Source organism: Orbicella franksi, chromosome 4 (assembly GCF_964199315.1).
Source record: "Orbicella franksi chromosome 4, jaOrbFran1.1, whole genome shotgun sequence".
NCBI lineage: Eukaryota > Metazoa > Cnidaria > Anthozoa > Scleractinia > Merulinidae > Orbicella > Orbicella franksi.
The window spans coordinates 15761548-15775292 of record NC_138148.1 but is presented as its reverse complement, the minus strand read 5'-3'; the positions used below and the strand labels follow the sequence as shown (position 1 = coordinate 15775292).

The 13745-nt window shown below is 38.8% G+C and overlaps 1 pseudogene across 1 annotated transcript in view; it reads right to left on the bottom strand.

Annotated features, from left to right (window-relative positions):
* LOC145484699 (uncharacterized) overlaps window positions 1–13745 on the bottom strand; it is a 123809-nt pseudogene that overhangs the window by 42112 nt on the left and 67952 nt on the right. Inside the window, exons 19-23 of the transcript XR_014049061.1 lie at window positions 10690–11007; window positions 9257–9541; window positions 5490–5637; window positions 4128–4297; window positions 2750–3067 (exon numbers count right to left, since the gene is read on the bottom strand). The product of XR_014049061.1 is annotated as an uncharacterized LOC145484699 (transcript). The remainder of the gene's footprint in view (window positions 1–2749; window positions 3068–4127; window positions 4298–5489; window positions 5638–9256; window positions 9542–10689; window positions 11008–13745) is intronic.

Below are 13745 nucleotides of genomic sequence, written 5' to 3'. Positions count from 1 at the left end.
TTAGAAAAAAAAATTTAAAAAGTTTAGAACCAGCTTAAAAAAAGAAAAGTTAAAGTGGATTTAAATTTCTCAGGAGGTTATTAACGTGGTTAGGACGTGGGCTTCCCGAGCAATTTACTTTCAAAGGTGCCAAGGCATGGGAAGCCTGCAACTCCGCTAGAAACCCAACTAACGGCTCGTGATTTACAAGCTTTTCTCGCGTTCTCCCAACATCCCGCGTGGGTCTTTTACGCCGGTAAACCCATAGAAAGAGTGGTCTATTACTTAAATATCTTTGCCAATTGCCCTTTTTTCTTCGCGTTTTTTTCTCTTCGTGCTAACCGTTTTTACAAGAAAACAGGCACTACTCGCACTTTAAACATAATAAGTTACAAATACCAAAATTACATACTGCCCTCTTTCGTACGTATGTCAGTTTTGTTTCATCTCAATTTACAAAATGGTAAAAGTACTGTCAATCTAGTGTCATCGGATTGAAAGATGAAATACTTGCCAGGGAGGTTCACGGATTCTCCGTTCAGCACTGTTAACACTTAGTCGTGTTTCAAGCTTGTTATATCAGTCCTGATAGCGTAATGGTGATCCCATCCGACTGATTAAGAGCCATTGCCTGTAAATATGGAGAATCCGTCGACGGGTCGGAAAATTCGGATTTTCTTTTATTACGTCAAAAAGACCCTTTTGGTGAACTATTTTCAGAAATATACTTTCAAAGTTCCAGCGAGTTCACTTTTTTGTGAAATCTAGCAAAGTTCGAAATACCGCACAATCAACCAAAATGGCCGATGGAATTTTCAACAGGCCAGTACAGCAAGAAAGGAACTTGCCTGGATTTCATATTCTCACAGTTTGTAATTTACACTTTGATCATTCTTCTGAGCTAAAAGTCATCTTAGACTTAATACGTTTTCTCTATTTCATGGCCGTTTGAAAAATACAACTATCGCAATTTAATTTACATGTAAAATTTTAACTGATTTTAGAGGGTCATAACTCTTCTAGTATACAAATCTCTCAAAAAATAACAGTTTCTACAAAAAGAGCTATGCTATGGGTATACCAAATCTAAATGGCTAGTTTGGCCCGTGAGAATTAAGCGCGCTAGACGAAAAACTAAAAAGGGTATTTTGACCAATTGTGCCATTTTTGGACGAGCGAGCAAGAACTTCGATTTCGCAGTCATCTTTATAAACATAATTCGACATGTTTCATAACATAAATTATTCGTTGAAATCGTGTATTGTACACTTAAGCAATACTTAAAATAATGCCTCAGAATAAGCCTGGGTATTGATGGCACAGTCCTCTAGAAATCAGCCGCCAAAGCAGACGATTTTGGCAAAATGTCGGCCTTCAAGGTGGAAAGGTAGTCCTGCATTCAAAACTTGAGCACCTTTGGCGAATAAATGGAGAGAAGGCATCGCTACTTCTTCCTTGGTTATCTCTTGTTATTAGTTCTCTCTTTTTACGTTAAAAAAGGAGAACCAATCCCGACTACAACGATTAATAGGGCCGTTTGCTAGGAACGAAACGCAAGTGTACATGTAACGTTTGTGTACACAACATTATTGTCATTATTCCCTATTGTTCTCTATGTCACGGTGTCACGCCATGCAATTCACCACGACAACATATATCGAAGTCGCTGGCAGACCAGTCACAGTTTTTTTAAAACCGCTGCATTTGAAGTTTTTCGTCTACATTGTTTTAGAAAAAGATACATAGGGAAAATGACCAAAAAAAGAAGCGAACGTTTCTTGGTTTTAGCTGTCAAATTTACAGCGATTTTGGATTGTCAAACTATGGCCCGTCACAAGAGTCAAGTCGTCTTCTCACGCAGAAGACTTTGCCTTCTAACCAAGCCCATTTCTCAGGTATGATTTAATTTATTGCTTACATGTGTGATACACAATGTCAAAGAATAATTTGTGTAATGAAACATGGGGAATTATGTTCATAAAGATGACTGCAAAATCGAAGTTAAATTCTCAGCTCGGTCTTCTAAGTGTGGCGCAATTACTCAAAATACCCTTTATAGTTTTTCGTCTAGCGCGCTTAATTTTGACGGGCCAAACTAGCCATTTAAATATGGTATACCCATAGGATAGCTCTTTCTTTCAGTCCTTTTATTTGTCAAGAGATTTGTATACTAGAAGAGTTATGACCCTCTAAAATCAGTCAAAATTTTACACGTAAATTAAATTGCGATAGTTGTATTTTTCAAACAGCCGAGAAGTAGACAAAACGTATATACTTCAAGATGACTTTTAGCTCAGAAGTCTGATCAAAGTGCAACTCATAAACTGTGTGAATATGAAATCCAGCCAAGATCCCTTCTTTCTGTACTGGCCTGTTGAAAATGTACAATTTTTCATAAATTGCATCGGCCATTTTGGTTGATTGTGCGGTATTTCGAACTTTGCTAGATTTCACAAAAAAGTGAACTCGCTAGAACTTTGAAAGTATATTTCTGAAAACAGTTCACCAAAAAGGTCTTTTTGACGCAATAAAAGAAAGTCCGATTCTCCATATTTACAGGCAATGGCTCTTAATACGGCCTGGAACGTGTGTTCAAAAACCCTTTCAGGGCATAAATAATATTTCTTTCAGTTCAATACAGTATCATATTTTTGCCCATTCCACCTTTTTCTTTCCCGTGTTTTTCACTTACAGGTTCTGCAGAGGAAAATAGGAATTACTTGTACCCGCAATTTAAGTACAATAACTTGGCAATATTAAAATTACGTACCGCCCTCTTTGGTACGAATGTCAGCTTCCTCGCTGCTTTTCAAGGTTATTACACCAGTCACTCGATCTTTGAGGAGAACAACAACCTTGACTTTGTACTTCCTGTAGGATTTCAGATTACGCACCACGGTATTGGAGGATGAAGCATTTTCTACACTCAACAGAAGAATGTCACTGCTACCTCTGCCTAAGCAAACAGCTACATAGCCATATATGTCAGTGGAATTTAAGCCGCTGGTATTCAAAGGCAACCAGCTGACACTGACTGTTGTGGAACTTATATTGCTGATTGTGACGTTCCAGCTGTGTTCATATGAAACTGAAAAGTTAACAAATAGTGTGAGGAGATAAATTGGACCAAAACGTTTTACTTCTAACGCTTTACCCTTCAGCTGATACATACACACTTGTATAACAAAGGTAAATTTCTACACACTGCCAAACAGTTATTTTGGGAAGATTTTCTTGTCACAGCTATCATAAAGCTGATGACGTGCCGATCACTTCTTTAAAGAGATGCTGTTCTCCTTGTTGTAGAACAACTAAACCATTTTATTTCCTTTTATTCTCTGATATATCTGCTTTAGTATATCTTCACTGCTTGTCTCATTAACATTCATAATTTCTGAAATCAGTCCCCAAACCATATTTTCTTTTGTGTTGTATGATCCTATAATAAGACGTTCTGTCGCCTCTAAGTAATGGTAAATTAATGGCTGAAGACAGAAATGTCAGGCGTTCTCCTGCCTTAAAATACTGCCATTCCAAATACTCCCCCCTGATTGGTCGAAAGCACATCATTTAAACGCTAATTGTATCATCAGGAGAAAAAGTAAATGTCAATTTAATCTTTCACATTTTGTGTAGCCCTGAAACAAGCAAATGAGACAGGAAACATTAAGTTTTAATACTCCTGGTAAAAACGCAGTTGAGCAGCAAAAAGAGAATAAGTAGCTTTAAGAGAGAAAGCCTGGAAGTTTTGTGACTCATTCTGTATAGTACTTCCAGATGATAAAATGCGGAAGGCGAAGAACAAACTGCCGAAGACATTTTCAGGTCTATTATCAATTAGGATAAACAAAAAGTTACTTATCAATACTTTTTCTAATTGTGCTGTTTTTCCGTTCTGTCATACCTTTTACTTAAACTCAGTGAAGAGTGGTGTTATTAAAAGGAAATCGGTCTTTTTTGTTGAAACGATTAGAGCTAATTGAACTTCTGAGTTAATGGGACGTTTCCTAGTTTGTATTATAAGAGTCCCTTGTTGAAGTTGATCCAAACTGTTTCTCGAACAGGCCCGTTTCCTTACAAAATAGTATTGTGCTTTCTGTTAACCGATATCTCTTAACACTATTCTATTAGTCTAACGGTCAACTTACCATTGTTCATCACAACATAGAAAGCCTTCAATGTCGTCCGATAATAATAATAATAATAATAACTGTAGAGTCTGACTTGGGCATAGCTTCCCGAAACCAGAAGTGCAAATGGTTCCTTTTGACCACAAAAGTACCTATGTTGGCCGTTACCAGTTACAACTGAACCGTAACTAAAATACAGCAGGAAGAAACAAAAGTAATCCACTGTGTTTGACTATTAAATTCAACTCAGCCTACAGCATCGTTCATCGCCTTAAAGCCATGGCCAAACAGACCTTCAAATACTGAGAGGCAAGTTGAAAACTTGGGTCTGCTTGCGACCCCGTTTGGCCAGGCCTTGCGTGGACTTGCATTGACTTGGGATGACTTCCGCTCACTTTAGTCGAAATCAAATTTGCACGCAACTCGAAGCCACCTTTTCACCGTTTGGCTACCCAACCCAAGTCAACGCAAGTTGACCTATCGTTAGCCAATGAAACACGGGATATGTATGCCTTGAAATGGGTTTTTTGCGACCTCAGTGTACTAGCGAGGAACCTTTCGAACCAGTTTGGCCACCCACCGCAAGTATCTGCGCAAGTTCAACTTCCGGCTACTTGCGACCACTTGCGAGTCCGTTTGGCCAGGGCTTAAAGGGCAATGGAACTTTCAGTAGCAACGAATATACGATAGTGGTTTAACATTGGATAGGTGAAGACGCAGAAACCAAATACTCGTGAGTTCGCAATAGAACGCAATGCTTGTCTACCGCTAAAAATCAATGGAATTTCATTTCTTGGTTTTGATAAAAAAAACTATCCAGGGAGAAAAATAACTCTTGTCGATTCCGACGCATTGGTATGACGCAGAATCTTGCTAATTAAGTAGGCAACCATACTAGTGTATGGTGAGATTGAAAGAATATCATGACTGTTGGTCTGGAGTGTATACAACAATTTTGAAACAAAGGGCTAAACTTCTCATAAAAATCTAGTGCGAGAAGTACTTAATAAGTCGTTATTGGGTTTTCATACTCTTCATAGTTTGCACATTTTTGCATTTGCACGAAGCGTTTATATTTTGGTAGCGTAGGTGAATTTAGCTCAGTTCTTTTTAGTATTGCTTCCGATCACATGTTAGTCTAGCTTAGTGGTAGGTTTGTGTCCTTATAGAGAAGTAAAACAATTTCGTGAACGCAAATCTTGCTGATGTTAATGTCGCAGGGGAAATTCTGGTGACATGATGCACGACAGACCTTAAAGACAAAACATAAGATTTTCGCGTTCGCCTGGTATTTTTGGATTCATATCGCGATCGGCGAAAACTAGTACTAACGCGTGGGATTAGGATCATGGCAACAATGCAATAATCAAAGGTTCTTACCTGCAATACCGCGTTTGGAAATGTTCAACAACTAGAAGTATACTTGAGTTCATTAACGGTGACTGGATTTCCCAATAGCAATATCCTGAAGAGTATGTGCTCATTACATTGATTTCTCCTGTAGTACCATTGAAGGTCCCTCCACAAGCTGTAAAATGAAATAAGCAACAATTACAAAATCTTTTCCCTCGTCTTGGAAGACTTTACAACGCCGAAGGGCAGAACACCGCGCTATTTTCCATTAACAATCTCTTTATGTACCCGTTTAAATTATAATACTAGATCTAAGCATAATATTCGGAAACCATCTGCTCATAGAAGATGGCGGCATTTTACCACTCTAAGGTTTGCTGCAGATATATGGAACTCCTTAGGCTGTACGCTTAGAGAATCGCCAACCATAGAGGGATTTAAGAGTAGCATTTTCAAAGCGGAACTTCGATTTTTCGTTTAATGTGTTAAGTATAGAGCATAGTTTTTAAACTTCAAAAGATAAAAAAGGCGGACATCAAAACAGAAATAACGTGAGCAGGCGGCGAAGGGGGGGGGGGGTTGCGAGCGCAGCGTCTAAGGCCTGGTTACATTGATTTTACTATTGAAGGTCCTCCCACAAATTCTAAAATTAAATATACAAAAATTACAAAAAATGTTTCCCTCGTAGTGCTTGCTGGTAAAACATTTCTTTTTAATTTGCAAATCAATTTTCGTACACTTTGTAAAATTCATCGAGTCTTTACGCATGTTCAATAACGTGGCCAACTTTTTCAAAAGATGAGTCTATTGGTGATAAATATGAAAATCCATCCTAAGCAAGCCCAAAAACGCCAGGATTTCCGCAAAATTTGGATTTAAGGGTTTTTTATGTTAATATAAAGTTAGTATTATCATTTATTCATATCAACTTTTTCACTAGCTGTTAAAAAGAAGTGATACTACTGATACTCAAAAAACGTAGTCAAGTCCACATGTAAACCAAGCTACACATAAATGTCAAAACAATGTATTGCAGGTACTCCAACTTAGACTTAGACAATTATTAAAGTACGACTAACCACAAAAACGTTCTTTCCTTTAATGAAACTTACTAGTTTTCCCATTAGTCAGCTAAAAAATTATCTCGACTGATAAAATCCCCGCGTTTCTACAGCCGTTTAAAGTTGCGCTTTCCGCTGCCACCACCGAGCCTAGTGGGATCTCGGTCGGGCTTTTAGTGACGTCATTGAAGGACATGGCTGAAAACACTCAAGACAAGTTTCACGCTGGGTTTCGAGCGTAGCTCCTGGGCCGTGTTTTTCAGAGCCCAATTAAGCTAACCCGGGAAAAGCTAGAATTTTGCCTTGAATTTTGTAACTTTGCAGTAAGGTCTTCTGTATATTGTTTGGCCTTTTGTTTCGAGTTTTAATAATCACCAAATACACAAAACAAAGCAGCAAAAAACATTTGTATAGAATAAAAAGTTATAATTCGGTTAACTTTAATCCTGGGTTAGTGTTAACCGGCTTCCGAACAATCCTGCCCTGTTTTCAACAAGTAAACCTGACATGAGCCCGCGATCCAATCGAAAACCACACTTGGTCAGCGATCAATTTCGAAAAAAAGTGGCTTCGATGAGCTGTAAACCTGAGCCCGCGATATGGTCACCTGATACTGATCAGCGGATACCTTGTTTTGACAGGTGTCAATTGATAATAACATGGATGTCCAATATCAAAGAAGTACACGTTAAACCAAGGCAGCATGGGTCTGTCAACCTATTATTTGGAGTATGGCCGCCATGTTGCGCGACTCCGTCGTCATCACCGCCGTCGTGCGTACGCGCCCACGAGCATTACCACTAGCCGTGATAACCATGAGAAAATCAACTTATGGGTCTCCTTTCCTTACCTATACGAGTATGGGGCTCCCCTTGGCGGCTCTTTGGGCCGCCGAAGCTCCGCTAAAATGGGGTTGACTAGCCGACACGACTCCTACGGTTCGTGACATTTGTACATTTGTCGTTCTCTGTTCGGTCACTCGACCTTTTTCTTGCTTCACTCGTGTTTATGAAGGGCACTTCACGCTGTGTTATAAGGAGTAATTTTAAGTAGAGTTGAGTCGTTAGACCGTGGTATGTCAAACTTGTAGATGTCATAGGTCTGCATGATTTCCGCTGTTATCTGCATGTCGCTTCGTCAAGTTTGACATGTCTCTGTAATTTGCCATGTGCTTATGCATTGTGCTACCTTTTATATCTCACATCTGGTTCACCCAAAATTCATGTGTTATCCATTTTCATATTTTCTTAAATTATTGTTTCCATGGAAATATCGATTGCCATGAAATATACTATACCAAATTTCAACGTATTTTTTATCTTTATCTTGATCCGATTAAGGGACAACTGGTAAAAAGCTCATCGAAAATCTTTGGAATGGTCCAGTGAAAAATGTATCCAGACACTTTAATTAAGTCAAGCCCTTTACGTGAGGCTATAAATTAATACGACATTGAACATTTTAAGTGTCTGTTCTCACAGGATTGTTGTGCTTAACTGGTTGAATATTGTTTTCAAACGGGGGCGGGAGAGGAGAGTTTAAGCGACAGAAAACTGTGGTGTTTTACCACAAATCTCGACGAGAAATCTCACAAAATGGGCTCAGATCATAACGTGACAAAACATAGGCACGCAAGTACCAGCATTGTGATTAGGCTAATCCAAGTTTAGTTATGATATTCGGCAAAAAAGAATATGTTTCACCTTAAAAAGTGTAATATTAAGCCTAGTTTTATCAAGGTTTAATTTGGATAATTTGATCAGTATCTTTGTCTATAAGAACTTCAATACAGCTTTTCCCGCGAGACAGCTAAATTATGCAGCCTGTAATAGTACCTAACGGTGAAAGCAGATTGGCGAGTAATTTTTTATGGACCTTTATGGACTCATTTCATAACAAGAACTAATTCTAATTCTATAACATGATTTTATTCTGTTGCTGCCATTGATCAGATTAATTACAGTTTCTTCGGTTTTGACATTCCAAGTTATATCGATTTTAAAAGCCATCTAAACGAGAAGACACTTTTGGAGGTGAAACAACTAGACATCAGAAAGAAAGTACAAATTTTATAAGAGGTCTCGAAATCTGCAGAGTTTGGGAAGTGTTCTTGTCACATAACCCTTCCCAACACCTGAGAGCCTTTTTGGTGACAAAAAAAAAAGTTACAGAAAAAGTAACTTTCTGAGAGACTTAAAATTTACCTCTCTTAACTGTGTAATCTGTTTTAACAACGAACCGTCCCATTTCGTAAACGACAATTTGATTGGTTCTTTAAGAAAACCACCAATGAGATTGGTTTTCGATCGTCCTGGAAACAATCCCCCTTCCTCCCAAACAGTGTTGATTTTCTTATTTCTTAGACTAAACAGATCACCGCACCTAAAACACTTAGCTACACCTAGCTAATTCTCAGGTATGCCACTTAAACTAAAAGAAACAATATACCAGCGACACATAATAAGCTTACAAATCCTAACAGGTGGAAGCCAGACAAGTTGGCTATTTACAATCATGACCGAGAAGCAGAACTTGAGTATACCGAGAAACAACTCCAGCTAAGTGGTACTAAGTGGTAACAGCGAGACGTAGCCCGTGAACTCCGTATGTGTGGGCTAACTTTGGCTATATATTGCATAGGCATAGATGATCACGAAACCAATACAACAGTAACTAAAAAAAAATTAACAATTAAGTAATGGACAAATTAAGAATGTCCATACAGCTACCAACCTGTGCTCTCGTATGTTGTACGCAAAGGACCCTCTCCAACAGATGTACGGCCTGCAACTTTGATTTCATATCTCGTGGCCTCCATGAGACCTGTAATCCTCAATACTCGGGTACTTGCATTCACTTTGACAGTGGTGAAGTTCTCGTAGGAACCATAACGTCTATAATACACGACGTAGCCAAGAAGAACTCCATGAGTATCTTCTTCAGGTATAGGAGACCAGTTAATCTCGAGAGAGTTGGAACTACGATCGTATACATACACCCATGGAACATAACCAGGAACTAAACGACAAAGAAAAATTTCGTTTGATGCAATTGTGAAACACAAAGCTCTCTTACTAAAAAAAAAAAAACAATCGTTTTTAATTAGGGGGGCGGTGAGCGTTTAGCCACAAAATTCTAAATAGGTACCATGGATTAAATAAGGTAAGTGGTAAAACAAGCAACACTTGTCAGTTGATTGATCGATACATGTACTACCAGCCTATATCAGTCGGTGCTGAAATAGTATTTTAAAGCGAAGCAACAGTGGCCCCTATCCTACCTTGATTTTAACTTAAAACGTGCTTACAACTCAACAACGAGCTAAGAGATCCTATTTTTTTTTAATATCTTCAGTATGCTTAGATTCAGATTTTAGAAAAAAAAATTAAAAAGTTTAGAACCAGCTTAAAAAAAGAAAAGTTAAAGTGGATTTAAATTTCTCAGGAGGTTATTAACGTGGTTAGGACGTGGGCTTCCCGAGCAATTTACTTTCAAAGGTGCCAAGGCATGGGAAGCCTGCAACTCCGCTAGAAACCCAACTAACGGCTCGTGATTTACAAGCTTTTCTCGCGTTCTCCCAACATCCCGCGTGGGTCTTTTACGCCGGTAAACCCATAGAAAGAGTGGTCTATTATTTAAATATCTTTGCCAATTGCCCTTTTTTCTTCGCGTTTTTTTCCCTTCGTGCTAACTGCTTTTACAAGAAAACAGGCACTACTCACACTTTAAACATACTAAGTTACAAATACCAAAATTACATACTGCCCTCTTTCGTACGTATGTCAGTTTTATTTCATTTCAATTTAGAAAATGGTAAAAATACTGACAATCTAGTGTCATCGGATATAAAGATGAAATATTTGCCAGGGAGGTTCACGGATTCTCCGTTCAGTACTTTTAACAATTAGTCGTGTTTCAAGCATGTTCTATTAGTCCTGATAGCGTAGTGGTGATCCCACCCGACTGATTAATAGCGCCTGGAACGTGCGTTTAAATCCCCTTCAGGGCATTAATATTATTCCTTTCAGTTCAGTACAGTATCATATTTTTTCCTATTCCACCTTTTTCTTCCTCGTGTTTTTCACTTACCGTTCTTCAGAGGAAAATAGGAATTACTTGTACCCGCAATTTAAATACAATAACTTGGCAATATTAAAATTACGTACCGCCCTCTTTGGTACGAATGTCAGCTTCCTCGCTGCTTTTCAAGGTTATCACACCAGTCACTCGATCTTTGAGGAGAGCAACGATCTTGACTTTGTACTTCCTGTAGGATTTCAGATTGCGCACCACGGTATTGGAGGATGAAGCATTTTCTACACTCAACAGAAGAATGTCACTGCTACCTCTGCCTAAGCAAACAGCTACATAGCCAAATATGTCAGTGGAATTTAAGCCGCTGGTATTCAAAGGCAACCAGCTGACACTGACTGTTGTAGAACTTATATTGCTGATTGTGACGTTCCAGCTGTGTTCATATGAAACTGAAAAGTTAACAAATAAAGTAAGGAGGTAAATTGGACCGAAACGTTTTACTTCTAACGCTTTACCCCTCAGCTGATACATACACACTTGTATAACAAAGGTAAATTTTTACACACTGCCAAACAGTTATTTTGGGAAGATTTTCTTGTCACAGCTATCATAAAGCTGATGACGTGCCGATCACTTCTTTAAAGAGATGCTGTTCTCCTTGTTGTAGAACAGCTAACCCATTTTATTTCCTGTTATTCTCTGATATATCTGCTTCAGTATATCTTCACTGCTTGTCTCATTAACATTCATAATTTCTGAAATCAGTCCCCAAACCATATTTTCTTTTCTGTGTTTTGATCCTATAATAAGACGTTCTGTCGCCTCTAAGTACCGGTAAATTAATGGCTGAAGACAGAAATGTCAGGCGTTCTCCTGCTTTACAATACTGCCATCCCAAATACTCCCCCCTGATTGGTCGAAAGCACATCATTTAAGAGCTTCTGCCTGAGAGACCGGGGCAGACTTGGAAATGAAGATCGGCCGATTTCGCTTAAAATTGGTACACAAAGTTGTTATGTGGACTTATGTAATATGCCAAAGTTTCAGGTTCAACGACCTTTTTTTAGCCGAGTTCTGAATATCAGCCCCTCGGGGGTCCCCAGAGGCTGATTTCCAGTGCAATTTTGGTCAATTTTCAATCTCTCTTTTAGCAACGTACAATTAATTTCAGACAAAAACAAAACCACATTTGTAATGCCCTATTTTTAGGCTTCTATGGGTAGAAACATTAGCTCACGGGAGTTTTTCATTAGCTTGTGGCTATTATCGCAACTTGGTCCTATTTGAAGCATATGGGAAGCAGCCGGAAATGGCCTGTTTTTCAGACCACATATTTTCCATGCCCATGTTTTATATCGTGAATTCTCAGTATCCCTGCAAAGTTCAGCCCTTAGTTTAGTAATATCAAGAAAAAAATACTAAGGTTGAGGCTTTTTTACTACGAAACACTTCAAGAGAAATTACCTACTACGCACTTCCTGCCAAAGTCTTAATTCCTTATTAGGAGAGATTTTTAGACATTAGCCGCAAAATTAACATACAATTAATGATCTCGAAGTGAATTATTAAAAGAAAATATATATTTACAAACCATAGGCTAGAAATCAATTTTCCTACTGACAGATTTGAAACTAAATTTTATGCAGCATTTGTACCCTGTACCCTGGGGACTGGAAGGTGATGAAGGGGGGACTTTAAACGTTGATAACAAGAAAAGTAATCAAAATACAATGAAACAAGTTGTTTACTGAGTGTATAAGTTAAGTGGGAAAAGCTGAGTCCAAAAAAGCCTTATTTATGGGACTCTGCCTTTTTTCCATGGCAACCTTGTTTTGTCAGGCATAATTACCCTAAGCTTAAGTTTTCTCATCTCGGTCTGTTTTTATTGACGTTTTTAAGTTTCTTGGGACAAACATAGTTTTTTTGCACCTTTTCATTCCTTTAGTACCCTTTCTCTTCTCTTTTAATTTTGCTATAATTGGCAAAAACGATATTTTGACGTCATGGAATAGTCATGAAATCCAGACTGGTGGATTCAATATGATGGATGTTTTTGGAATTTATGAGATTTTAACGTCAAGTGCCTTCATAGCTGACTATTCACCATTATTAGAATTTTAAGCCTTGAGTTTTTTTCTCCTTCTCCCGGCAAGGAGATCACAAATACCTTGTGTGACTAGTGGTACTGAAACTTTCGACTTAACTACGACACACCCAGAGGTGCTTTCTTCAAGCTTCGGTCTTTGCTTCTCTTTGGTATCGATTCTAAATACGAATAACATCGTTATGATAGAGACTGTAAGTAAGTAAGTAAGCCTCGTGATACAATAGGGGGCCAAATTACTTCCTATTTTCGCCTGGAGATTACATTGTTTGAGCATGACACGCAAAGCGTCTCCGCTGTGATTTAATATTGGGCATGTGAAACTACTTAATTCATCTCCAAGCTCTTTCGACTTTTCAAGTGAAACAACATCCAATATGGCGTTGCATTTCATCAATTTACGACATACCGAGGTAAACCTGTAACATAATAACGAAGCGCATAGCACTGTCGCGGCCTAATGGTTAGCGGGCTGGACTCCGGATCGAGCGCTCCTGGTTACTAGGGCGCTGCCATGTCGTCTTAGGAAAGGCATTTTTCGTTCACAATGTCTCTCTCCACCCAGATGTATAAATGGGAGCCGGTGATTATCATCCTGTGCAGGGAAGAAGAGCAATAACCAATTTAAGCTCCAGCAGGTATGAGGTACTGGACCTTGTGACGACTTACCTTACCACCTCAGCAAGCATACTGGTCATCCTGGGTATTATCCCTTCTTCCTATGGAAATCGGAGTTAAGGGCCAGCAATTCTACAGCTAGGGGTGCCATGAGCAGTAGTTTTTGAAGGGAAATCCACTCCTACCCTGTCTTGTCTTTGGATATACAAAGTACACCGATTTAGTCTGGATCTGTACTAACTGAGCAAGCAACAAAAGGAAATTAAAATTCCGATAGAGAAAGGGAAAGTGTGCCAATGAGTAATTTTCTGGTAATTTGGTCAGACATTCAGCGACTTGGCGGGGAAAACGGACCGTCTTGGACGTCCTCAATTTATAATACCTAGGCCGTTTGCACTGGGGGACTGGGTATGAATAAATATTCAGTAGCATATCCATTCGTTCTTTAGGTTCTCAAGCAAGTTC